Source organism: Ursus arctos, unplaced genomic scaffold, assembly GCF_023065955.2.
Source record: "Ursus arctos isolate Adak ecotype North America unplaced genomic scaffold, UrsArc2.0 scaffold_25, whole genome shotgun sequence".
Lineage (NCBI taxonomy): Eukaryota > Metazoa > Chordata > Mammalia > Carnivora > Ursidae > Ursus > Ursus arctos.
In genome coordinates, this window is record NW_026622930.1 from 20,519,286 (window position 1) to 20,544,586 (window position 25,301).

The following is a 25,301-nucleotide window of genomic DNA, read 5'->3' on the forward strand; positions in this document are numbered from 1 at the left end:
AATAATTTACAGGCAAAGTTATCCTTTATGGTAAAAAGGTCGATCTTACAGTTTATAACATAAGGTTTCACTTTGTCATACATGCAACAGCCTTTATTAATCACTGTGTCCCAGGCACTGAAATGTACATTGAATTTAAAGATGAGTTAAGATCAGGCCTTGTGCTCTGGGAATCACCACCAACCACCACTGGATTGACTGATCACCAAATGTGAAGAGATGACAGGCACTGAGTGCTTTACATGCATTATTGAACTTAATCTCAAGTGCTCCATGATGTTGGTACTATGTGTGTCATTCCCATTTAACAGATGAGGAAACTGAGGTCTAGGCTAAGCCATTTGCTCAAGGCCACTCAGTGTAATGTAAAACTGGAATTCACATAAGACACTTCACTAGAAAACCCAAGTTCTTAAGTAGCGTGTTATGCTGTCTCCTCAATGCAGCATGGGGAGGTTTAGAGAGGAGGTGTGAACACAGAGCTGTGAGGAACAGGAAAAAGTAACAACCAAATATTGCAACGTTCTCCAGTCCACATGTCAGCGTTGCTCCAGTCCCTGCTAACACGCTGTTCTATTTTCAGCCTGTGTTGCTAAAGCAGTGTCTCCAGGCATCTTCTGTGGCTTTACAAGTTTAAAGGCAGGAGAAAACATCTAGAGCGCTTGGAGGTGGGCTCATCTCCGTGCCACCCTGTCTGAGGCCCCTGCTGGGGTGGCTTGAACAGCTTCTGTTTGACATCCTCCAGGCCAGGATACCCAAGACAGCTCCTTCACTCACACCTGGTGCCTGGGCTGGGATGGCCCCATCATGTGTGGGGGTCTCGGGGCTCAGAGCATCTCAAGAGCCCGGGTGGAGCTGTATGACATCTTAGGACCTGGCCTTGGAAGTCCCCAACATCATTTCCACTGCATCTTACAGGTCAGTGAGTCACCGAGGCCAGCCCAGATCCACGGGGTATGGGGCGGAGGAATAGATGCCACCTCCCAGTGGAGAATCCGATGGGCGGGCAGAGCGGGAAGGAATTGATGGGGACCATCTTGGGGACAGGCTGCCATCATCACACATTTGTTCTCCTTCCCGGCATCAGCAAACTTTGAATTTAACAAATAGTCTGTTGGTTATGGAGAGATCAGTGTTTGACTTGCTTTAGATAACTTCTCTATGCACCTCCTGTTATGAATTGTGGAGAAATAGGGTGACCCAGGGAATCAGAGACACCAAGGCTCATCCTCAAGGACTTCATTTTAAAATGGCCCCCAAGAGTTCGGAACCAAAGCTGCTGTTCCCGATTTCAATTTTTTTTTAAAGATTTTATTTATTTATTTGACAGAGACAGCCAGCGAGAGAGGGAACACAAGCAGGGGGAGTGGGAGAGGAAGAAGCAGGCTCACAGTGGAGGAGCCTGATGTGGGGCTCGATCCCAGAACGCCAGGATCACGCCCTGAGCCGAAGGCAGAAGCTTAACGACTGAGCCATCCAGGCGCCCCCCTGATTTCAATTTTTAAGAGCATTAATGTAACTGTCCTACCTGATGCCCCTACCTGATTTGTCTACAAGTTTAGCAGGAGACCTCCCACATCCGCTTTCCTGAAATAGCTGAACTGGTGAAAAAGATGAATTGCTCCAGGGGAGAAGTGTGTGTACGCGCAGGGTTCATCCCTGGCTTTGCTCAGTTCCTTGCCTAGCCCCACACTAAATCTGGCTCACCTGTTGTGCCTCCCTCCGTGTTCTCCCTTTACAGCCCTTCTTATCATTGATGATTCACAGCAGTTGTTCAATCTCGGTCTCCCTGTTGGCAAATCGGAGTTAGAATGACACCATTTCCGCCTGGCTCACTCGTGCGTGCCCAGAGCTTGGCATGATGCCTGACACACAAATCAATTCGGTTAATGTTTGAATTTGTGGATGGACTTAAAAATAACATTATTAAAAAACGGTTAAGAGCCAGAGTCAGCCCTTGAGAAAACCTGCTTAAATGCAGATGAACTTCCTTGCAGGGTTTATTACTGTGTGATTTACCCACTTGGAGTCAGATGCCCTGCTCCCCCTGCTCTCTTCTCCCCATTCACACAGGGAGGAGAAATCCCTGCTACGAAGCCCTCTGAGGGCAGGGAGAGCAAGCGGGTGCTCTCACGGGCTTGGAGGCCCCTCCGAGGGGTGACTGTGCTCCAGACAGAGGGCAGGACAGCACACTGAAGGCAGCCCACTGAAGGGACAGAGCCCTTTGCAAATTGAAAAGCAGGAAACAAGAGTACAGAAGCCACAGCGCAGCCAGCGTCCTCTGCCCCGCTCCGCTTCTCCGAGAGTGGACGGTAAGTTGTGGTGGGTTATAATGTAGATGCCCCAAGTCCCTTCTGCCGTTGTTTAATTGTTGTTCTATGGCTCTTATAGCTAATCGTTTAAAATCTGAATCTTTTCCTGGGAAAATTAAGACTTGCAGTTACCAAAAGATCCACTAGAGGGCACCAAATGGCTACACCTGAGGAGAGGGGGCGGAGGGAAAAAAATGAGGTCTTTTCTGGGGATGGGGGAAATCTGAGGGGCCTATCCTCCCCGGCTTCCCCCAACAAAATCCTTGTAACTGCTAGAAGCGCCGCAGAATTTGAATAACCACACCGGACCAGCACTGTGCGTTGTGAAATGTTCACAGAGCTTTTTTGCTTGTGTCACTGACACAGGCAGGCGTCCCCTAAAAATATTTTAGTCACTGTGGTGGCTTCAGTGGTGGCTCCAACAAGACATTTTCATTCCTTGACCTAGGCGCCTGTGAATGTGGCCTTGTTTTGGAAAAAGTTAAGGATCTCCAGATGAGATCTTCTGGAATATCAGGGCAGGCCCTAAATCCCATGACAGATGTCCTTCTGAGAGAAAGACAGAAGGAGATTCGACACTGACAGAAAAGGGGAAGACAGGAGAGAGTCCATGGGAAGGGACTGGAGTGACACAGACACAAGCCAGCAAGTGTCCAGAGTCACCAGAAGCTACAAGAGGCCAAGGAACAATTCCCCCTTAGAGCCTTGGGGGAGCCTAGCCCTGCTGACAACTTCATTTTGGACCTCCGGGCTCCAGAACTGTCAGACGATAAATTTCTGCTGTTTTAAGCCACATGTTTGTGGTAACTTGTTACAACAGTCCAGAGAAACAAATGCACTCACCCCACACCATGTATTCTCCATAGGGGTGACATGTTCCCAAAGGGGGAAAATTTTTTATTGTTGGGGGAGGGAGTATGTGAAAAAGTCTTAGATATTACAGTCGGTTGTCACCCTCCAAGGACCCCAGCACACACACAGATACACAGTGAATGTGCGGCATTAAGATTTTATCCATGGGGAGCTGGGAGGAAGACGATTAGGTGAAAAAGAATCTTTAAAAAGCTCCATTGCATAATGATAGGTTTTGAAACGTTGAGAATCACGGCCTTACCCCTATGCTGCCCACGCATCAGTACGACTTTCACTTGTTAAGACGACATCTGAAAAAATTAAGATGTAACAAAAACAAAAAGAAAATTAAAAAAACCAGAACCGGTGAGGCATTTTAGACTCTTCCCTCTTTTCTAGCCCCATAAGCACATATAACATGCATGTTGGGCGCACAATGTAACGCTGAAAAATCAAGCTCGCTGCCCTTAAGAGAGACACACAGCCCAGAGAGGGGGCAGACCAAGGCACACTTCCAACCCCGTGGGTCAGGGGGGTGATGGGGTGATGGAGGTGGTGTGGCTCTGCCTCCCCCCCCCCCAGCTGGGAGGGAGTGATGGCGGTGGCCCCTGCCCACCCTGGCTCTGAGGGAGTGATGGAGGTGGGGTCCCGCCCCCTGGCTGGCAGAGGGAGGTGGTAGCTGGAGGATCTCCTGAAAGAAGGGCTGGAGTGTAGAGGACAAGTTGGAGTCAGCCAGGAAATGGGGAGGCAAGGGCTGGAGGCAGAGGAGACACCCCCATCTGAAAACAGATGCTTCCCCTGTGCTCTGTCTCACCTCCTCCACCCTCTTCACTCCTGCTTATTATTATGTTGGCTAAGATCTTCCAGTCCTACCATTTAGCGTCTCCATGTCATCTCTGCTCCCCTCCCCTTCGATCTCCCCTATATATCAGACTAATCTTGCTCAAACAATTTGCAAGAGACACGCATTTCCTCCACTCAAGAACCATCCATAGCTCACCATTACAGGCTAAAGCCCTCCCCAAGCTTGCTGCCAGAATCCCAACAACCTGGCCCTTCTTACTCCACCTGTCTCCTATCTAACCAACCCAGTGTGTTCGCAGATACTGTCACCTCAGAGGTAAAAATATTATCACATCGACATATTTCTTTGGCTTCCAGCTCCACTCTCTGTGAGAACCCTGGACCCACCTCCCTCCACTTAGTTGGACTCCAGGCAGCCTCAGACATGGTCTTGGGATCTCCTGCTAACTCAGGTAATGTCTCCCGTCTTCTCCAGGGGTGATATTTCTTTTGTACGATGTGGGCCCCTGCCCCAAAGGGCACGGAGATACTTCCCATGGAGAATGTGTCCCTCAGCCCCATTCCAGTCAATGGCTCCAAAGGAGCTTCACCGTGTGCTCCCGCCCTGAAGAGAGACGTTCATGAAGCGGCTCCTTCGGGTGTACAGCTGCCCCCCAGACTCTCGCAGAAGCTGGCATCAGGGACAGACTAAGGTCCCGACCCCAGGCTGTACTGAAATGTGTCCCCTCATCCATCTCTAGTCCAGCGTCCCTGCTCCGTATCTTTGTGCTTTGACTGCTCTCAGAGAGTTCTTTCCTGCGAAGATGCTGAGACAAAGCAAAAACAGCTTGGATTCTCAAACAGAGGCCCCCCTGCCTCTACGTAGAGGGCCCTCGAGGCGTGCTGGAAGTGTCCCTTCACCCCCACACAGTCATCTTCCCACCCTCCAGACTCCCCGTGTTTATCGTCTGGGCCTCCATTTGGCAACATCAGCGCAGTCTCCTTGCCCCTCTTGTGCTGTTTCGTTTTTAAAACACCGAGGTAGCAGAAGGCTGAGGCTGTCTGACAGCAGCCCCACGCGCCGTCCTGTCTACCCTGCTGCTGGATGCGAGGACGTGGGAAGCAGAGGCCCGCTCCCAGAGGTCCCTCCATACGCTGCCTCCCGAAGCCTCCTTGTCCTCCGTCTTCCAGTCTTACTCCTTCCACACCCACGAGAAGCTAAGAAACAGACAGAAGCAGGCCCTTGTGGTGGGTGTGAAACCATTTCAATCTAAAATAGAACTGGAACAAAATGGAAAATCTCATGCATGTGCCCTCAGGGAGACCAAACTTAAGGACTAAGAGACGGATTTCCCATAAGTGCCTGATTTACAGAAAAGTGATAGTTTTTGGAATGTTCTGGGATGAGAAGTTGATCAGAGGTCGTCTCGTATCAACCCTGGGAAGTTTCCCCAGAGGCGTGAGCAGGAGATGACTAGGTTGGGTTGGTCCCACAAAGGGGCTGACTGGAGCTTTGTTTGTGTGACTGGGCTAGTTTTGTCTGCTTGGGAAGCTTTCAAAGCTGGTCTCCATTATTTTTTAAATTTTAATGGACTTTAACTGATCTCTCCCCTCTTTCCATTCCCTGCCCACACACATAGCTACCCCAAACCCTCAACGGACTCACCTGCAACTTGCTACAGTTCTCTTGTCCCGAATTCCAGTTCCTCTGTTATCCCCAAATAAACTCATCTTTTTAAGCTTACCTCAGTTTACCTCTTTGTGCACAGGACGTGTCTCTCACTACAGTTAACTCAGAATGGGCAGGGAGAATGTCTGCCACAAAAGATGATCTCATTTTTCCAGTAAGAATCTCCAGGGCCTTGCAATGCTGTTAGCTTGCATTTCTGTTGAGTGCAGATGACCATCCCCACGTACCGGGAGTCATGGAATTCTTTCTCTGTGGACCATTCATCGTGTCGTTTGTTCACTTTTCCAATTAGGATTATTGATCCTTATTGATTTTTTATGAGTTTTCTATATATTAAGGAAATTAGCCTCTTGCTGTAAAATGAATCGCAGTCTTTTCCCACTTTGATATTTGCTGACTATGGCTGTGGTGGTTTCGGTCATCATGCTTTTGGTTGTGGAGTCACATATATCAATTTTTTCCTTTATGGCTTCGGGGACTTGAGTGATTATTGGAAAACTTTTTTTTCTTTTTCTTTCTTTTTTAAAATTTTATCTATTTATTTGACAGAGAGAGAGTGCATGAGAGCACAAGCAGGGGGCGCGGCAGGCAGAGGGAGAGGGAGAAACAGGCTCCCCACTGAACAGGGAGCCCGATTGGGGGGGGTGCTTGATCCCAGGACCTGGGGATCATGACCTGAGCCTGAGCCAAAGGCAGATGCTTCACTGACTGAGCCACCGAGGTGCCCCACTTTTTTTTTTCTTTTTAAATGTATGTTTCCAACAAACAAAGAAAGGTCTTAGAAAATATGAACACCGATTACAACTAGACCGGGACCCCTAGGCTAATCATGGACACAGATCAAAGTAATATTCTTTAAATGTTTGTTCAAGGGGTGGCTGGTGGCTCAGATGGTTAAGCATCTGCCTTCAGCTCAGGTCATGATCTCCGGGTCCTGGGATCCAGCCCCACATTAGGCTCCCTGCTCAGCAGGAAGTCTGCTTCTCCCTCTCCCTCTGCTGCTCCCTCTGCTTGTGCTCTCTCTGTCTCTCTCTCAAATGAATAAATAAAATCTTTTTAAATAAATAAATATTTGTTCAACTCCATTTAGAGAAGAGGTGGAAGGTGGGAGGGAAACTCAGCCTTCCCCCACCATCCTGAGCCTTCCAGCTCACCCTGAATGTGCATAATTCAAGCAGGAAACATGTTCTACGTAAAAGGGACCCCCTTCCCTGGAAAGCAGCTGGGGGCCAGCGGGATTCCTAGAGCAGGTGCCGTGGGTGCGTGAGGGGTCCTGCCGCTCCCTCCAGACACTGCCTGAAGCAGCCCTTCCGGCCCCAGGGTGCACCCTCCCTGAGAGGAATTCTTGGAAACAAGGTGTTCTTCACCTGGTTGCATTTCATGGGTGGGTTTTAGCATTTCGGTGACATGTTCTTGCCCCTCGTGACTTGAGGGATCCGCCCCACTGGCCAACCCTCCCACCTGGCTCTGCTCCTGATGAAGGAAAGAATAGACGCAGGTCAGAAGCAGGAAGCCGATTCCGCCCCAGGAAGGCCGGGCAAGGGTTGGCAATCTTTCGCGAGGAGGAAAACAAGTCTCACGGACTGAGAAAGGAAACAGCGGGGTGTGGTGAGGGAAATGGCTCCCTCGTCTCTGTGTGTGCCCCAGAAAGGGGATCCAAGAGAAACAGGAGGCTCACATGTGTGTGAGCCCCACATGTCTTCAGGGGATAAATGCTCTCCTGTGTTAACTAGCCCTGAACAGGAGCAGGGCTCACAATAGTTGTTTTTTTTTTAATTGGTTTTTCCCCCCAATTTCAGCTCGTTGACATATGATTGCCATATAAAATTCTAGGATATTTGAAGCGTACATGGTGGTGGTTTGATATTCATATTCGTTGGGAATGGGTCCCCCCCTTTCTAGTTAATTAATACAACCATCACCTCACAAATGGATCTCTCTCTCTCTCTCTCTTTTGTGCGTGAGAACATTAAGTTCTACTCTCTTAGCAAATTCATTACCCCTTTCCTCAAAGAATGTCAAAAGGAGGTTAAGACTTATCCTAAACTCTTACTGGTGTTGAACGAGTAAGTCAGCGGGGAGGGATAAATGGACTTTGACTGAGTGACGACATTTGTGAGGACTTCTTAAAATCTAGATACTCCAAAATCAAGAGAAAACTATGTTACTATTTCAATTGGTTCTGAATAAGTCAAGAAAGAGGCAAGGTTGTCACTGGAAAGCTGTGCTCATTCGTCCATCCCAGGTCCTTGGCCTCACACAGAGAGTCGAAGGGAGGCTCCCAGGGTCCTCGTGCTCCGAGTAGGATGCGCCTGGTCCAGACGCCAGCAGCCTCGAGACTAAAGTCAGTCACCCTCATCTTCCTGCCGGTAGCATCCCAGCTTTGCTCCAACATCAACGTGCCCAGTTCCAGAGTCTGTGCCAGGTCTACGCCAGTCATGGCGATCCTGTGTCCTGCTGGCAGCAGGGACTGGACTAAGGCAGTGTGAGTGTTTGGCCACTTTGTTGCATTGCTGGTATCCCAAGGAACTTTTGTGGATTTGTTCTTCCCCTAATCACCTGCTTCCACCCTCATAAAATTTTGATACCACACATATACTGAATATGTGTTTAAGTACTCTGTGTGTATCTGTGCTTTATAAATAGAGGAGGATTTTTCCCCCTGCCAAGAACACACTCGCATCCCTTTAGATGTGATATGGTCCCTGTTGAGAACGTGTGGTGCAAGGGATTGCAACACTGCTGGTAATAGCAGAAGATGAGAAATCATGTAAATGTCCATCAGTAAGAACTGGTTGGTCAAATTATGCTACACCCAAGGAATATGATACTATGTAACCACAAAAAAAGTAGGAGTCCTCCTGCATATTAATATGACAAGATCTCCAAAATATATTAAATGAAAAATGCAAGGAGCAGAATGTTTACAAAATGGCTCTACTCTTGTAAAAACGGAGAGGACGAATGCATATGTACGCATATGTGCCTCAGTTACCGCAGGACAAAAATAGATGTGGTGCTAGTGACATCGGTGTGCTTGGAGGAGGAAAACTGAGTGGTGACAGGACAGAGATGGGAGATACACTTTGGACTGTATACCCTGAACCATGTGATTATGTCACCTATGCAAACATTCTGACAAAAGTCAAAAAACTGGGGCGCCTGGGTGGTTCCGTTGGTTAAGCATCAGACTCCTGGTTTCAGCTCAGGTCGTGATCTCATGGATCGTGGGATGGAGCCCTGTGCCAGCTGGCACTGGGCAGGGAGTCTGCCTGAGACGCTCTCTGTCTGCCCCTCCCCAGACTCGCGCTCCCAGGCACATGTGGACACACCCTCCCTCCCTCTTTTTTTAAAAAGAAAAAATCTGAATGTAACAGCATTTGTACTTTTTGGTACATCTTCTTTAAACAGTGTTGGCAAAACCAGCACTGTCCCCCTTTTACATCACCAATGGAAGGATGGAAGGATATTCTCCGTAGCTGGATTTAAGGATTTGCTAGAACAGCAGGGGGCTCTGTCTCCACTGTCTGTGTCTGTGACAACACAGGGGTCAGATTTTATCACCGCGGGGTTTCCCATAACACTCCCCCAGCTGGAAGGAAACTCTGTGTGGAGCTCAAAAATGGAGCTTCCTGGACTTCCCATCTTCATCTCTCTGCTCAAGCACACAGGTAACTGCCACGTGGCCGGATGTGAATCCCAGCCAATGACTTTTCACTCTTGCCACAGTAACTTCTGTTCTTGGGCAAAGAGTCCCCGCCTGATTTGGTGAATATTCTGCAACCAAAATTTCCTCCAACGTTCTTGCCTTCAGTGACTCATTTCCTAGGCACAGAATATCAGAAGACAGTGAGGAGCTCTTTACATGCTCAGTGTCTGGAAACTTCCCCCTTCTGCCATTAACATTGCCACCCAATTGAATGAAGCCTCATTAAGCTCTTGTCTAAATTTCGTCATCAGGTTGCCATCAACTGGCATTGAGTATGGATTCATGCATTCAGCGCTGACTCCACTCCCAATAAAACCCATGGCTTAGTCCAAAAGCCACTGCTAGGGCATTTTGTTGATGGTTAACTTGTATAAAATAATGAGGGCGCCTGGGTAGCGCAGTCGTTAAAGCGTCTGCCTTCGGCTCAGGGCGTGATCCCGGCGTACCGGGATCGAGTCCCACATCGGGCTCCTCTGCTATGAGCCTGCTTCTTCCTCTCCCACTCCCCCTGCTGTGTATCCCTCTCTCGCTGGCTGTCTCTCTGTCACATAAATAAATAAAATCTTTTAAAAAAAAAAAAAAAATAATGAGCAAAACCCAAAAAACATGGAGGTTACTGACATTCTTTTCACAGGTTGTAGAATCACTACGAATATGGTAGCTTGTCCATAGTCAACAGCGGTGACATCATTGTGTTGGTATTGTTGTTATAGCACCTTGAATTTGTTAATATTCGATTTTGAAAGATTTTTTAAAAAATTTTTTAGAGAGAGAGAGCACTGGGTGGAGGGTGGAGGCAGAGGGAGAGAGAGAATCTCTAGCAGACTCCCCTCTAAGCGAGGAGCCCAATCCAAGGCTCGATCCCATGACCCTGAGATCACGACCTTAGCTGAAATCAAGAGTGGATGCTTAACTGACTGAGCCACCCAGGTGCCCCAATATTTGATTTTTTAGTGCTTGCAAATATGGTCTCTAAAAATAACTCAGTGCTGCCACCTTAGCTTTGGTGGAAGGACCCAGATCTTTCTCTGAAGCCTGGCCAAGAGTGGGGACCCAGTCTGAGGATCTGTGGGTGGAGGTCAGGATGTGTCCCCTCCTGTTGAGGCGTTGGGGTTAGTGAGGGGTTGTGGTGGGTCAGGAGTGTGGGGCTGGTAGGGAGGGAGAGGTCATAAGGGGTAAGACCTATAGTGTCAGCAGGGCAGCTGACCTCAGTGGGTCTCTCTTGGGTGATGGAGGACCGAATTCCCCATGTCAGCCTGCTGCAGTCATGGTTATTGACTAAAGGGGGTGCAGTGTGGCTCCAGCACCAGGAGCCTGAACTGCTAGTCCTCCAGCTTCAACAGGCCCCAGTCTGAAGCCAAATCACAAAGGGTTTCTCTTTGTCCTCACCTAACAGCTCTTGCTGGTGTCCAAGACCCTTGGGGATTACCAAATTATAGTATAACATTTTTAAAAGACAATCTTACCCATTGAGTTGTTAGTTGCCATTTTGATCTCTGGAGGAAAACGGCTAGTTGCATGTTTGACAACTAGGAGTCTCCCATTCCTTTGATGCTTATGAGAACTTGCTCAAACTTCCAAATGCTTGCAGAATTAAATGGGAATGTAATACATTATATTTTAGATTTATTCTGGAAATAATGAAAAAGGAATGTATCATTAGGCTGGGGGTCAGGGGGAGGGAGGTCTCAGAATCATACTAGAAAAAGGTGAAGCATTAGAGAGCCTAAAGATCTAGTCAATAGAAATTGTTGGCCCGGCTGTTGAAGATGAAGCATTGCCCTGTCACTATCTAGAAAGAGCCAAATCTCTAGGCCCACCCGTCAGCCAGGAGAAGCAGGGTCCTTGACTGACAGCCTCACTGGGCTCTGTGGTTTGAGGGGGAAAGAAAAGGATTCAGGGTGGGCAAAATCAATAGCTTCCATTACAAATACCATATTTATTTTATGCTCTTAACCCATTTTTTCCCCGGGCAATCAACAATATTCATTCACGTGCCCAGAATGTCCAGAGCCTTAAATTAGGGTTCAAGTCTTTCCCCCTTGAGGAGCTGACAACCTAGCCGGAGAATAGACACACTAACACACCCACTTGTAAACTTAGGAACTGAGATATGACCAAGTATGATTGTACATACTTTAAAAATTAAAAAAGATATATCTGAAGCAGAACCCGCAGCTATTCAGTTTGTGACCATCCCTCTGACAGTCTGAGACAAAGACATCTACCTCAATGATTCCCAACTTTTCCCAGTACGAGGAATCTTTTTTTTTTATTTCAATGACCTTTATGTAATAGTTGTCCTATTTTTGTATACTCGGTGAACTAGGAAGGCCCACAGGCGCATTTCCCAGTGGCTTGCAATAACTCTGATCTCCACCAGGAGGCGTCAGCACACATGTTTTTAACCACGAGTCTCCAGAACCGCACACTCTTTAGATTGATGATGTGACTTCTCATAATTCTCTTAATTTGTTGTCAGTTCTCTCTTCGCGTTAACATAAGAATGGATTTTAAACAACTGTTGTAGAGAGATCTGTGGGATTAAGAAAAAAAGCACAGACTCTGAAATCTAAAGACATGGTTCTGGTTCCTCCTCTGTGTTTGCAGCTCTGTGATCCACACAAATTATCAACCTCAAGTTGAAACAATGGGCATCACAAGAACCCATGCCCTGCCTTCTTCATAGGGCTGTTCTGAAGAGACGATGTCTTTAACCCGAAATATTATTCAGCTTAATCCTCTGCAAAGATCTCACCCCTCAATTAACAATGATGAATGTTAAGTGTCCCTTCAGGGACAAGTGCAGTGTAGACGCTACACAATTGTGCCTTTCCTGTCCCCTTCAATTATCTCCCCAGGAAAATAAAAGATCTAGATCTGCACTTCCCAATACAATAGCCATTTGCCTCATGGGACTGCTGAGCCCTTGGACTGTGGCTAGTTTGAGGTGAGGGGTGCTGTCAAGGGTATAATTCATACCGATTTTCAAAGATTTAGCATGAAAAATGTAAAGTATTTTATTAGTAATTTTCATTTGATTATATGTTGAGATAATACTTTTGATATATCAACTTAAATAAAATATATGATTAAAATGAATGTGGTGACTGAAAAGCTTAAATGATGTCTGCGACTCACCTTGCATATTCGGTGGACGGTACTGGTCTTGACTATGCAGGTTTCCAGCTTCTGCCCTGCTCTGAGGTTCCATGCTTCAGACACACACACTCTGAGATGGGACAAGAAGTTTCAGGGAAGCTTCTGCTCCTTGGAAACCATCCTTCAGTTCTTCAGAAACACATTCATGGGTACCTGTATAGTGCATATGTTTGTAGTATTGTGTAGAGTTTGAAGAAACTACTGAAACAACCTAAATGTTCAACAATTGGGGGCCAATAATTAAACAATGGTACATCCTTATATTGCACAGGTACAATTATTAAAAAGGCAAGACATGGGGATATACTGTATGGTGACTAACATAATATAATAAAAAAATATTATTATTTAAAAAATAAATAAAAAGGCAAGACATTTTCCACAAAAACCACCTGAAATGTTGTACCTAAAACGAATACAATGTTATATGTCAGTTATATCTCAACTTTTAAATATTAAAAATTAAGTAATTTCTATACCCAACCCAACTTGGGGCTCAAACTCATGACCCTGAGATCAAGAGTTCCATGCTTTTCCAGTTGAGCCAACCAGGTGCCCCTAAAAATTTTAAAATTAAAAAAAAAAAAAAAAAAAGAACTACCCAAAACACTTATTAAAAATACAAATCCCTAAATACTTCTCAGGCCTCTGAGAAATTCTGACTCAGCGGGTCTGGGGTGAGACTGTGTGTTTAAAAAGTGCCCCCAGGAGATTCTGATTCCCAGACAAGTTTGAGATACTCTAAAATAACGTGTGTGTATGTGTATGTACGGAAAAGATATCCAAGATAGTGTTTGGGAAAATATTACATGGTGACTTTTGTTTATAAAACAGTAATTACGTGTGTGTAAATATACGTATTTATGCATAGCAAAAAGTTTGGTTGGCTATGAGCCCCACGGAAACCTGTGGTTGCCTCTAGGAAGCGTAAGGGGAAGAGGAGACATCCTTTCCGTTTTCGCTTGTGTACTCCAACGTGTGTTTGTTTAGACATCATTGAGAGGGAGGAGGAGAACGTGCGATTTCATCAGTTCCCGTGTTGTGGAGGGACCAGGGGCGAGGCTGCCAGCAGCGCTCACAGCCCGGCCACCTTGGGTCCCGGGGGGCGGGGGGGGGGGGGCGGGGGGAGGGTGCAGGTCCTCCCCTGCAGCTCCCGCCTCGCCAGGGCCTCTTCCCCCCACCCCCAGCCCGCCCCCGCTGCCCGGCCGCGCGGGGGAGCCCCAAGCCGACCTGAATGAAGGACTGGGGAAGAGGGCTTTCCAGATCGCAGCTTGGCCCGAGACTGAGCCAGGGCGGTGAGGTCACCAGCACAGCTGCGAACTATTTCAAGGAAACAGGTGGCGGCTCTGGCCTCGTCCTAGGCTGGAAGTTTGCTGAGAGAGGCCACTGCAAGGGCGACCTCAGAGCCCATCCCTAGAGCCTCTGTGTCTGGGAAAGGGGCATGTAGGGTGACCCCGGAGCTTCAGGAGCTTGCAGATATCCCCTACCCTTTCACCCCCCAGCGAAGCGAGGTCTGGGCCCTAGAGGCTCAAGCAGCCACCGGGGAGTTTCAGCAGTCCTGCGCAGCGTTGTACCCTATCCAGTTGCCAGCTCTAGGATGGGGCCTGGGCATCAGCATGTTTGAAAGCTCCCAGGTGATTCCAATGTGCATCCAAGGTGGGAGCCCCACTGGTCTTACCCTGGCAGTGAAAGCCCCTGGATCTGAAGCATCCCCGGGAAGATTGTTAGAGATGCAGAGTCTCGGCCCTCTCCTGGACCTAGTGACTCAGAACTTGCATTTCCCCCAAGATCCCAGGAGATCCGTGTGCTCTTTAGGGTTTGGTGGGGCCAGGAGATAACACACAGGCTCCGGGGGCTTGTAGAAGGTGTGGAATGCGGGCACAGCTCTTGCCTCCTGTGCGCTCCTCCGAGGCCCCTCTCGGAGCCTCACTGTCCTCACTGATGTAGGGAAGATGATGAACACGCCTTTCAGAGTGTTGTGATGATTAAATTTGACACCACCTGTAAAGTGCCCGCTCCTCCACACTCAGGAAACACGAGCTCCTCGTTGGAACTGGACTGTTTTTGATCCCAAGACAGAATCTGCTCAGTTGGCCAGCCTGGTGTGAGCATATGCTGGCCCAGCTTCCTGCCCAGCTCATCCCCCGTCCCACCAGCATCCAATGTCTTTTCTCTCCAGGGACTCAGACACGGAGACCAGAAAGTCTGTGGCTCAATCCAGACAGTCTCTGATTCCAGAGTTGTTTTTCCTGTTGAAATCATGTGATTGCTCCATCACTGGGAAAAGAAAAACAATAAAAGGGGGTAGGTTCTTGTAATTGCCATGGAAGCTGCAAATGTGAAGCTTTTCTGAGCCAGCTGGAGAGGAGAGGGGTGTGGGGAAGGGGTTTGCCAAATCTCCGCCTGCCTGGGCTTCTCGATGGCAGATTAACCCCAGACTGCGTGTCTGAGAAGCTGTGTGAAGGCCCTCCAGGACAAGGTGGGGAACGATATGCTGAGAAGGACAAGTCGTGTACAACGTTAAGCAACCCTGTGCTTTCAAAGGCCGTGTAGCTTCAGCCAATAACAGTACTGTTTGTTTTGTTTTAAAGCACCATTCATTCACTTAACAATTCATTAAGCATTTTCTACATGCCAGCATTGCACTATCTCATTTTATCATCAAATTACCTCTTGGGGCTGGTATTGACCTCAACAGATAGGTAAGAAAATAGGCTCAGATGTTTGGTTCGCAGGCCACCAGCCACTGAATGACAGAATTGGGATTTGGACGAAAACTTTCCTGGACCTACAGCCCACTCCTGTTCACTTTACCTGACTGTTGCAGCCGTGGGAGCTGGAGCTCTTTCTAGTTAAAGATGGGATGGTTTGTTATTCTTTGTGTATTTTCCTCCTGGGGTTTAGAAGCACCATGTCCTGGAGTCCTCTGAGAGGAAGGATGTCAGCTCCATGATGAACCACAATTCTGTATTTGTCTGCAAAATATGAGTTTAAAATCATGCACCTTACTCTCTTTCAGCTTTCCGTTGAAGAAACATTTATCAGGAATGTCAGGAAATACACAGATGACTAAAAAGGAGACATCAGTCCGGTTTGAGAGAAGGGAGCAGGAGAGAATGAGCTCTGGTCCTGAGGGAGGAGAGAGTATGCAGCAGTTTTGTGGGTCAAAAGGAGGGATTTCAGGCAAAGGGGACAGCATAAGCAGTGACACAAAGACACGGGGTATATCTCTGCGCTTTTTTTTTCCAGTTGCTAAAATGCAGGCCCCTTGAAATAAAAGCCATCTGGGATTTTTAAGAACAAACTTTACTTTGAATTTTAAATGAATTCAAAATTATAAAATTAATAGTATCGAATAATTTCTGGGTTTGGTTTTTGTTGTTGTTGTTGTTGTTTTTAGAGAGGGAGCAAAGTGGAGGAGATGCAGGGGGAGAAGGAGACAGAGAATCTTAAGCAGGCTCCTCACCCAGTGTGAGCCCCACATGGGGCTCAATCTCATGACCCTGGAATCATGACGCCAGCCAAAATCAAGAGTCAGATGCGCCATCCAGGCACCCCAGTATTGAATAATTTCTAACACTATGTGCCAGCCACCATCCTAAACACTTAATGGACCTTAACTTACTCACTCCTCGCAAGGACCCATTTTACAGGTGAAGAAATTGAGATACAGAGAGGCTAAGCAACTTCCCAAGGGTCTTATAAATATTACATGACTGAGCCAGGATTCAAACCCAAGTCTCCTGGCTCTCAAGTCTGTGCTCCTACCCGCCTGCTATATTGTCTCTCAAATGCCAGATACCCTAACAGATTGGTGCAGCCTCTATCAATCTTATTTTTGTTAAGATTTTATTTATTTCGGAGAGAGAGTACCCGCGTGCAAGTGAGGGGAGGGGCAGGGGGTGAGACTCTCAGGTAGGCTCTGTGCTGAGCATGGAGCCCTCAGGGCTCAATCTCACAGCCCTGAGATCATGACCTGAGCCAGAACCAAGAGGTGGACATTTAACTGAGAGTCACCAAGGTGCCCCTCTGTCAATCTCATTTCGAAAATTCTTTCTTGCAATTTATTTCTAGTGCAGAGCAGGGCTGTCTCCCAGGGGATCTGTAGCTGTGGTACAAATACCTGTGCAGTAAAATGAGAACAATGACTACTGTTTATCAAGTATCTACTATATGTCAGAAACAGGGCTAAGCTCTTGATAAGCAGCTCCTCATTTAATGCTCACCCAAATCCTCTAGTGGAGGTCTATTATTATCCCCACTTTATAAAATGGAACCAGGGCCCAGAAACCAAACTAACACAGCTGGGGGGAGGCAGAGCTTGGTGTCAATCCCAGGCTGCCTAAAATCGGAGCTTTCTTTCCCCAAAATATTCCCATGGGGTCTTTTTATCTTGGGGGGTCATTTAGCTTCCTCCTTTTTCGTTTTCTTATATTTCAAGTAAAAATAACTACTATCCGTGTGCAGTTGTATATATCACAAAGGATTCTCATGGTTTCAATCTCATTTGACTCTCACAGCAACCTTATCAAGGTAGAAAATGCATCTTCCAGCCCCAGGTCTTCTCTTGAATTCCACATCTAACCCCTGCGATCCTAGAATGCTATCTCTTTCAGTGTTGACCACACCCCTGCCTGCACACACTGCTCCTGGTGGGGAGGAGAGGATAGACAAGAAGAGCACAAGGAACAGCCATCCCTCGTCCACTTGGCTGAAGACTGATCAGGAAGGGCAAGAGGTCACTGCATTGATCAGAGGCAAGAGAGGACCCCAACCAGAAGGGCCTGCTGGCATTGTGGAACTAGAAAGCCCTGGGAGGGATTCACCACCGCTGAAAACCTGGTGGGGAACCCATGGAGAAGAAGGGGTAACTGCCCTGGGTGCCAGCACAGAGTGAAGAGTGCCTGCTCCCCACGCCAGCTGCCCTCAGGTAGACCAGAAGCAGCACTGCAGTTGGAATATGGCCAGTCAGGACCAATGCGTGGGCCTACACGCACAGCTAGAGTCAAAATTTGGCAGAGAACCATCAGTAACGCAGAGCCCTAAATTCATCCTGTGTATGATATGAGAGTCACCCCAAATCAGCATGCCAGTACCATTCTGGCAGCCCAATCTTGGGCAATCCTTCCAAGGAAGTGACACAGAGGCCAGTGAGGCAATCTATGCTCCAGGTCACTCTTCTGGATGAAGGATCCAGCCACGGGCTGGTAAAGAGATCCCATAGGTATGAATCTAAGAGCTTTTCCGGGCCTCCAATCAATTCCATGTGCAGAATAGAGGGTCCAAGAGTGCCCAAAGCAAGAAATGTAATGAGGGAAGAGGTACCTTTGGATCCCGGCCTAGGCTCAAGATACTCCACCTAGACAGCACTGTTAGCCCCCGCCAGTCTCCAGCACAAATGGGAAAATTGCGGGGAAAGCCAGTGCCCCATTTGCCTGTCTAAGGGCAATCCTTCAAGCAATACAAGTACTTTTCACAGTTATGGAAAAGTCCTAGACTGCACTAGTTTTGCCAGCCTCTCTAGTAGCTAGGGATGGCCATGTGGCTCAGTTCTAGCCAATGCGATATAAGAGGAAGTTTACCAGGTGGGGTGGAAGGGGTGTTTGAGAAAGATTTTTCCTCCCTGATAAAGGAAAACTTCTTTACCTACTCAGTCCACTTTCTTCCTTTCTTGTATATGCTTTTCTGAAGATGAGACACCTGGAATTGTAGCAACCATCTTGCATTCACAAGACAAGCAGCCTAAGATAAAGCCAAAAAGCCAAGGGTGGAAGAGCAGAAGGAGCCTAGGTCCTTTAGATGTCATGGAGCATTGTACCTTGGGGCTGCCAGCATCCAGACTGTTCATGTCAGATAATTACATGTCTTTACTGTTTGAACCATTATGACTTGTTATTCTGATACCTGCAGCTGGAAAGCATTCCTAACTTAAATATAGGCTGTAAGCATCAAAGTCCGACTCAAGAGTGGGCTAGACACTGATGCCCAACGTGCGAAGACTGAAAGAATCTCTTTTGAAAAGGAGTGCCCAGTCTAGAAATGAGATCAATATGCAAACAGATATGACCCCGTGATGCCTTGTAACATTTGAAAAGGTGCATAGGTTCAATCAATTACCTAAGAGAATTCAGTCTTGGCCAAGTACAATCGCAGATGAACATTCATGGATGGTGGAAAACATTCCTTTATGGGCCTGCTTCTCATTCACAGAGATTCAACGATGGATAGGACTACTATAGTCCCTTCTCTCCCAGACCTCCTTTTTTTTCTCTGAATCTCCCCTCCGGGTGTTCCTCAGTCTTTCTGCTGCATATCCAGGCACCACCTCCCCCTTGGTGGTTGCTGTTTATGGGGTGCATTTCTAGTTTCATCCTGGTTGGGCAGCAGAAGAGAGTTCTTGTAGTTGAAAGTTGTTTAAAGTTCTTTTTAGGATTCAACTTGGTTAAAAAAAAATTCTTCGTAGTAGAACAGCTGAAACTTAAAAGCCCTTTTTTCACTCAATATCAACTTTACTTAGGGCATACTGTCAATAGGTTGTTATGTTCTAAGTTTCCCTTCCCATCAGGTGGTAAATGGAATAATCAAAACAGGCAAAGAGGATAGAACACTATTTCTCACACAAAAATGTCAAGATGACAAAGATACTCGTTAGAAATGGGGTCCAGTGTTACAAGACGCAGGAAGGCATAAAAGAAGGGCACTTTGTTGGCTTGGAAGAGTCAGGGAAGGCTTCACCAAAGAGTAGCACTTGCGTTGGGACTTCAAGGATAATTAGGAATGTATTAGATTACGTGGTTGTAAATAAACTCAATTCGAAGTACTTTAGGAAAAAGACTTAATTGTAGAGATACTGGGTCTCTTTCATAACATAAAAGGATAAGGTGAATGACCTGAAAGAAGGAGTGGCAAGGAAATACCTGGTCTGCAGCACAAATGGAGTGGAGAATCCCTCTCTGCTTTGTTTGCCTGTTTCTCTCTACATCTTAAAGCAGAGAAAGAGTGATGCCAATTTTTTGCTTCTCACAGGAAATTCTCAGGAACTCTGGCTGGTTCACCTTGGTTCGGTTGACCACCTGTACCCCAATCAGTTGTGATAAGAGGTGTGGAGTTGTGTGAGAACTTGTTGGTGCCTGCCAGAGACACATGGGTGAGGCAGTGGAGGAAGATCCCGCAGCAAAAAGAGGCAGGTGTTTCGGAAGGAATCCTGTTGTGGTTTGGAGCTGGTATGGTATGTCTTGCACGTGCATGTGTGTGTGTATGTGTGTGTATTTGTAGGGCACTAAGCAATAAACAGAAATGAACATAGAAGGGAAATGAAAGAGGATAAGGTAGGTGTAGTTGGGGAACAGCATGCCATGTAGAGGGAATAGCACAGAGACATGAGAGTCTATGGTGCATTCTGAGAACTACAAATAGTTCAGTGTTGGTGGAATAAAGTTAAAGAGGATGACAAAAGTTGAAGGTGGAGAGGTAGGCTAAGCCTGATCCAGGAGGATCTTATAGACCATGGTAAGGAAGTAAGATTTCTTTCCTTAGGTAATGAAGAGCTATTGAAGGATTTTGAATGGGGGAGAGAAATAATAACATTGAGTTAGATCATTCTGATGGCTATGAGAGGGATGGATCAGAGCAGTGTTTATAAATATGTGGTACCCAGCATGAGCAGACTTTATGTGGTGCAGAAGCTGATTGTAAGTGAAATGGAAAAGGGACATTAAATTTCATTAGCTCATGTAGTGAGAGAGTTATTCTTTTTGCAATTCTCTTTCAGTCTGTTTGATTTAGCCAAGCAGAAATGATCAGTTTGGTGCTGGTATGTCTTTAATACCTCTCTAAGTCTTGATAATGTTCGTCTTTATGAAAGAAAGATTAGGGCCTCAAACTCAGAACTTTTGGCAGCCAACAATAGCCAGCTAAGATTAGATAATGTGGTTTTACTTTCATTGTACTATTTTTGTGGTTAACATTCTATTTATGGCAAGTGATACTTGTTTTTCACGGATGATAATGAGATAAAAATTCCTTTTCAATGAAGTTAAGCAAGAGCAGAGCCAATGTAAAGAAACAAGTACATGATAGTGCAGATGAGAGATGGATATGGAAAGACTGGTGACAGTGGGACCCAAATGACTGAGATTTGGGATACACCAGAAAAGAAGAAAATAAGATTAAACTCGAGAGACTGGTAAGAAGGATATTGCAATAGTAGAGGTGAGAGATCTTAAATCCTTTGAGATCAGAGAGCCTTATCTTATATTTATTTTGTTTTGCACTCAGGAGTACTCCTTGAGGGCAGCAAGAATGATCGTCCAGTTAGTACCCTTGTCAGCAATGCAAAACGTCGTCACAGATGTTGAACTGGATCTTGATGTTAATTCATTCTTTCAAACATTGGTCCTCAAAACTTCCAATATACTACTTCAAATCCAATTTTGGAAGGTGGGCAGTATAAATGAATTACATTAAAAAAATTTTTTTTAAAGATTTTATTTATTTATTTGAGAGAGACAGCCAGCGAGAGAGGGAACACAAGCAGGGGGAGTGGGATAGGAAGAAGCAGGCTCCCAGCAGAGGAGCGTGATGTGGGGCTCGATCCCAGAACGCCGGGATCACGCCCTGAGCCGAAGGCAGATGCTTAACGACTGCGCCACCCAGGCGCCCCCAAAAATGTTTTAAAAACTCTTACTCATCCTTCAAGTTCCTTTAGCTTACATGTCACCTCCTCTGAGAAACCTTCCCTGATTTCTCTGTGTACACTCAGCTTCTCCTTGCCCTGTGCTTTCAGTGAACCTTCCTACACATTTAGGCCAAACTTTGCAGAATAATTTCTTTGTGTGCCTCTTCATTAGGCCCTAAACTTCCCAGTGACCCTGTCTTTCTTTTTATCCATAGCTCCTAGGACTGTTCTGGCACAAAAATAAGCAGGAGCTCAATAAACCCTTGTGCAACAAATGAATCTTGCTGTGGGGACACCACATTAAGAAAGAACACTTAGAAAGTCATTACATTCTATCGATTTCAAATTCAATGAAAGTTCAAAGAAGAGAAAAATCAACATGAACTGGAAGGTGTATTGAAGGAGTTAAGGATGTTACAAGGCTTGGGCTGGAAACAGGAAATCTAAATAAAGATTCTTCAACATCACTTCAGCATCCTAATAACAAGATTTTCCACTCAATAGAGTATGTGTGTGTGTGTGTGTGTGTGTGTGTGGATAGGAGAGACTGGAGGGAAAGAAGTAAGGAGCCGGGTCCTTATGAAGAATTTCTCTTGTCTCTTCTCCCCGTCTGCCTTCTTGAGACCAACCTTTTGGAATTTGGCTGACATTGTCTACAATCCCTCTTCCCAGAATTCCACAGAGTGCTTAGTTCATAAATATTTGTGGAATGGAAGCACCTTGCCATAAAGACAAAACTAAATGCTGTATTATTGACTAAAGTTCATTAAGAGTTCATAGAAGGCAGAAGGGTGGGAGCAGTGAGATCTCATTGAAGGATTTCTAACGGATACAGGCTGGAGTCAGGCTATGGAGCATAAAGACATCGACTCTCCCTCCAGTATTTTTCCATACTGCCAGTTAAGATGGTTTCAGTCCTCTAAACCAGCAAAAGCTACGCTGACAGTAGAGTAGCCACTTGTGGGTATTTAAATTTAAATGCAATTTAAATTCAGTTCTGCAGTGGTACTAACCACAGTTCACATGCCCAATAGCCACATGTGCATAGTGGCTTCCATACTGAATAACTCAGATAAAGAACATTTCCATTAACATAGAATGTTTGATTGGACATTGAAGATCTAAGGAGTAAATCCCCTCTGGGTTGCTGAACGTGGGAGCATGGGGGTGAGACAAGCCAACTTTTAACTGTGTTTTACAAGCTTTTCTGTTCCTCCAGACTTTTACACTGTTAGCTACTAACACTTTAGGATTTAACTAACATTTCCTTCATTGATGGTTTCCAAACTCCTTGAATGCCTGCTGTGGACATGTTTTGTTTTCCTTTTTACAACTCAGTGGTTTTTAGTATATTCACAAAGTTGTGCACTCATAACCACTATTTAATTCCAGAACATTTTCATCAACCCCAAAGGAAACCCCATATCTAGCAAGCAGTCACTCTCCACATCTTCCCCTGACTCCTTGGCAACCTCAAATCTGTTTTCAGTCTATATAGATTTGCTTATTCTGTATATTTCATCTAAATGGAAACATACAATATGTGGCCTTTTGTGTCTGGCTTCTCTCACTTAGCATGATGTTTCCCAGGTTCACCCTTGTTGTAGCATCTGTCAGTCTTCATTCCTTTTTATGGCTGAATAATATTCCATTGCACGGCTGTACCACACTCTGTTTACCTATTCATCAGCTAGTGGATATTTGGGTTGTTTCAATTTTATAGCTATTATAAATAATGTTGCTAAGAATATTCATGTACAAGTTTCTATATGGGCATATGTTTTAAATTCTCTTGAGTATGTATCAAGGAGTAGAATTACTGGGTCTTGTGGTAACTCTGTGTTTAACTTCTTGAGGAACCACCAAACTATTTTCTAAATCAGCGGCATCATTTCATCTTGTATACATTTCAGACCTTACTCCTCTCTTTCCCTGACAGTGCCTAACATCCAGAAACTACCTATTCACTCTTAGACTGGGCAGATGATCACTTCGGCACACATCAAATATCCATCCAGCCTGGCACTGGAGGATGCCCTGTTGAATGGCATAGGGGTGTAGCCCCAGTCTCCTTAATGCCACTCTATTACCTGTAAGGAATTTTAGTCAATCAGTTCAAGTTTATTGAGTACTTACTACTGAGTTCCATGTACTAGGCCAGGCATTGGTAACAATGAGTTGGAGGGATGGCCACGTAAATGGATCACCAGAATATTGTTGCTTTGTACTGTAATGAGACTATAAAAGGGGCAAGGGGATCACTAGCTTTGCCTGGGAGAGTTAGTGAAAGCCTCACCGAGGCAGGATATTTTAGTTGAGTCTTGAGTGCTAAATAAGAGTCGCCGGAGAAGAAATGTGATGCAGGAGGCACAACTGAGCAAAGTATTTTGCGATATGAGATAGGGGACAGATTCACAAACAGTTCCTGCCTGCAAGAAGATTCCGGAGTGGACATAGTGGAATTCAGATTCCTCTTTCACTTCTCATCCTTCAGAAGGCTGAGTTTAGTGTGATGCAACCAGGGCTATCGATTTAAGAAATTATCTGGGGTCAACCTAGTTCTCCACCTAAAATAGCCTTTCTTCTTTGGAGTGATAGTGTGACCAATCCAAATGGAACTTCTGCTTTGGCAAAAGCCACAGCTATGAAAAGTGAGAAACTGGAATGATGGGCTGATGTCTCCACGAGCTTCTAAACTTGGAGAGGGATACTGGTATAAGAACCTTCCCCACAGTCTGTTTTGTTCTGGTGTTCCTATCTGGGGAGGCTCCACCTAGGCCAGTCCATCTTTTCAATATAGAGTGAACTGATCACTCATCCATTGATGTAAACTGGGAAAACTGAGCTAATTTCTTCCTAGGGTCTTGGGCTCCTCCAAATAAATGACTTAAAGCTTACTTTAGCGTGAAAATCAAGCTGTTCCGAGTAGGTCAAGCTGGTTTTCATTCTGGTCTTTCTCTACCACCCCAAATTTCTCCCTCTAGAGTTCTGTCAACATAGGAGAATAGAACTGGAGGAAATACTTGTAGGAAAATGGTTACATATTCAAGGTATTAATGCAACCAAAGCCAAAGGTGCTAAAATATAAACGGTTTTACTTATTTCTACTCACTGTTACCTGGAGGCTCCTTTTGTGAGTGGTAAACAAAGTTCTGGCAGCACCCTGAATTTATAGTGGTTGTTCTTATTCTTTAGAAAGGCCCAGTTCAGGTGAGAGAAAATGTTGGGCAGGCTAAAGAACTATGGGAGAAGAAATGGAAGATAGAAACAATTTTAATTCCCTCTGCTCCCTCTCCATTTTAACTTGTGCCTCTTAACTGCAGTGTTGAATGACTGCTGGTGTGTCTTCCAGATGAAAATCTCTCACACTCCCGACTGATGTCACTTGGCCACACGTTTCACAGGACATGTGGACATCCTTAGGTCAGCTGTTTTCTGTAGTTCTGTATTAATATATGCAAAGCACTTAGAAAAGTGCCCGGCAAACAATATGTGCCATAGAAAACTTAGGGTTATTATTATTATTATTATTATTACCATTATTATTCAGCCTTATCTCCCTAGCTAGCTATTAAGGTCCTTGTAAATGAAGATCTATCTCACCATCTTTCTCGCTCTTACTAATTTGTTAACGCGATTAGTACCTCACACAAGTTGCTTCCCTTTTGCGAACTCTGGTTGGACCCCATAGAGATAGATTGTGCGTCAAGTCCAGCCTAAGTCCACAAACACAATTTTGCGCTCACTGTTTACAAGACACTGTCCTGCGTCCTACGCCTTTTTTTAAAGTAAAAAGTATAAAAATGAACACAAAGTCAAAACCCCATGTAGGAGTGAGGCCGGAGAAACAAGGATTCTTACCGTCCTGCCTTGGGATGGTGTGTGGGAGACACTCCAAGGCGATCCCCACTCCCCGCCACCCCTCTGCTACTCGTGCTACTTTCCGCTCCATCCCGTGCCTCCACAACCGGCCTCACTCGGCGAGATCCCGGTTTCGTGTCTGGATCTCGGCGGGGAGGTGCAGCTGGGACGCAAGGCAGCAGCGCCGGGGGCACCCGGAGCGCGTCCAGGCGGCGCCCCGCCCGTCCCACCGCCTCGGCTCCCGGCCGCCCAATC

The 25,301-nt window shown here is 46.0% G+C and overlaps 1 protein-coding gene and 1 long non-coding RNA gene across 2 annotated transcripts in view; one reads left to right on the top strand and one right to left on the bottom strand.

Moving 5' to 3' along the window:
• The first annotated feature begins 1,946 nt into the window (after window positions 1–1,946).
• Window positions 1,947–25,301, top strand: part of STON2 (stonin 2) — a 173,771-nt gene continuing 150,416 nt past the window's right edge. Inside the window, exons 1-2 of the mRNA XM_057318736.1 lie at window positions 1,947–2,312; window positions 4,326–4,420. The gene's annotated coding sequence lies outside the window, so the exon portion shown is untranslated. The remainder of the gene's footprint in view (window positions 2,313–4,325; window positions 4,421–25,301) is intronic.
• Window positions 11,208–25,228, bottom strand: LOC123002145 (uncharacterized). Its single transcript, XR_006411724.3, has 5 exons — window positions 25,047–25,228; window positions 15,323–15,483; window positions 14,187–14,785; window positions 12,488–12,661; window positions 11,208–11,882 (listed from the first exon to the last, which is right to left on the bottom strand). It is a non-coding gene; the product is annotated as an uncharacterized LOC123002145 (long non-coding RNA).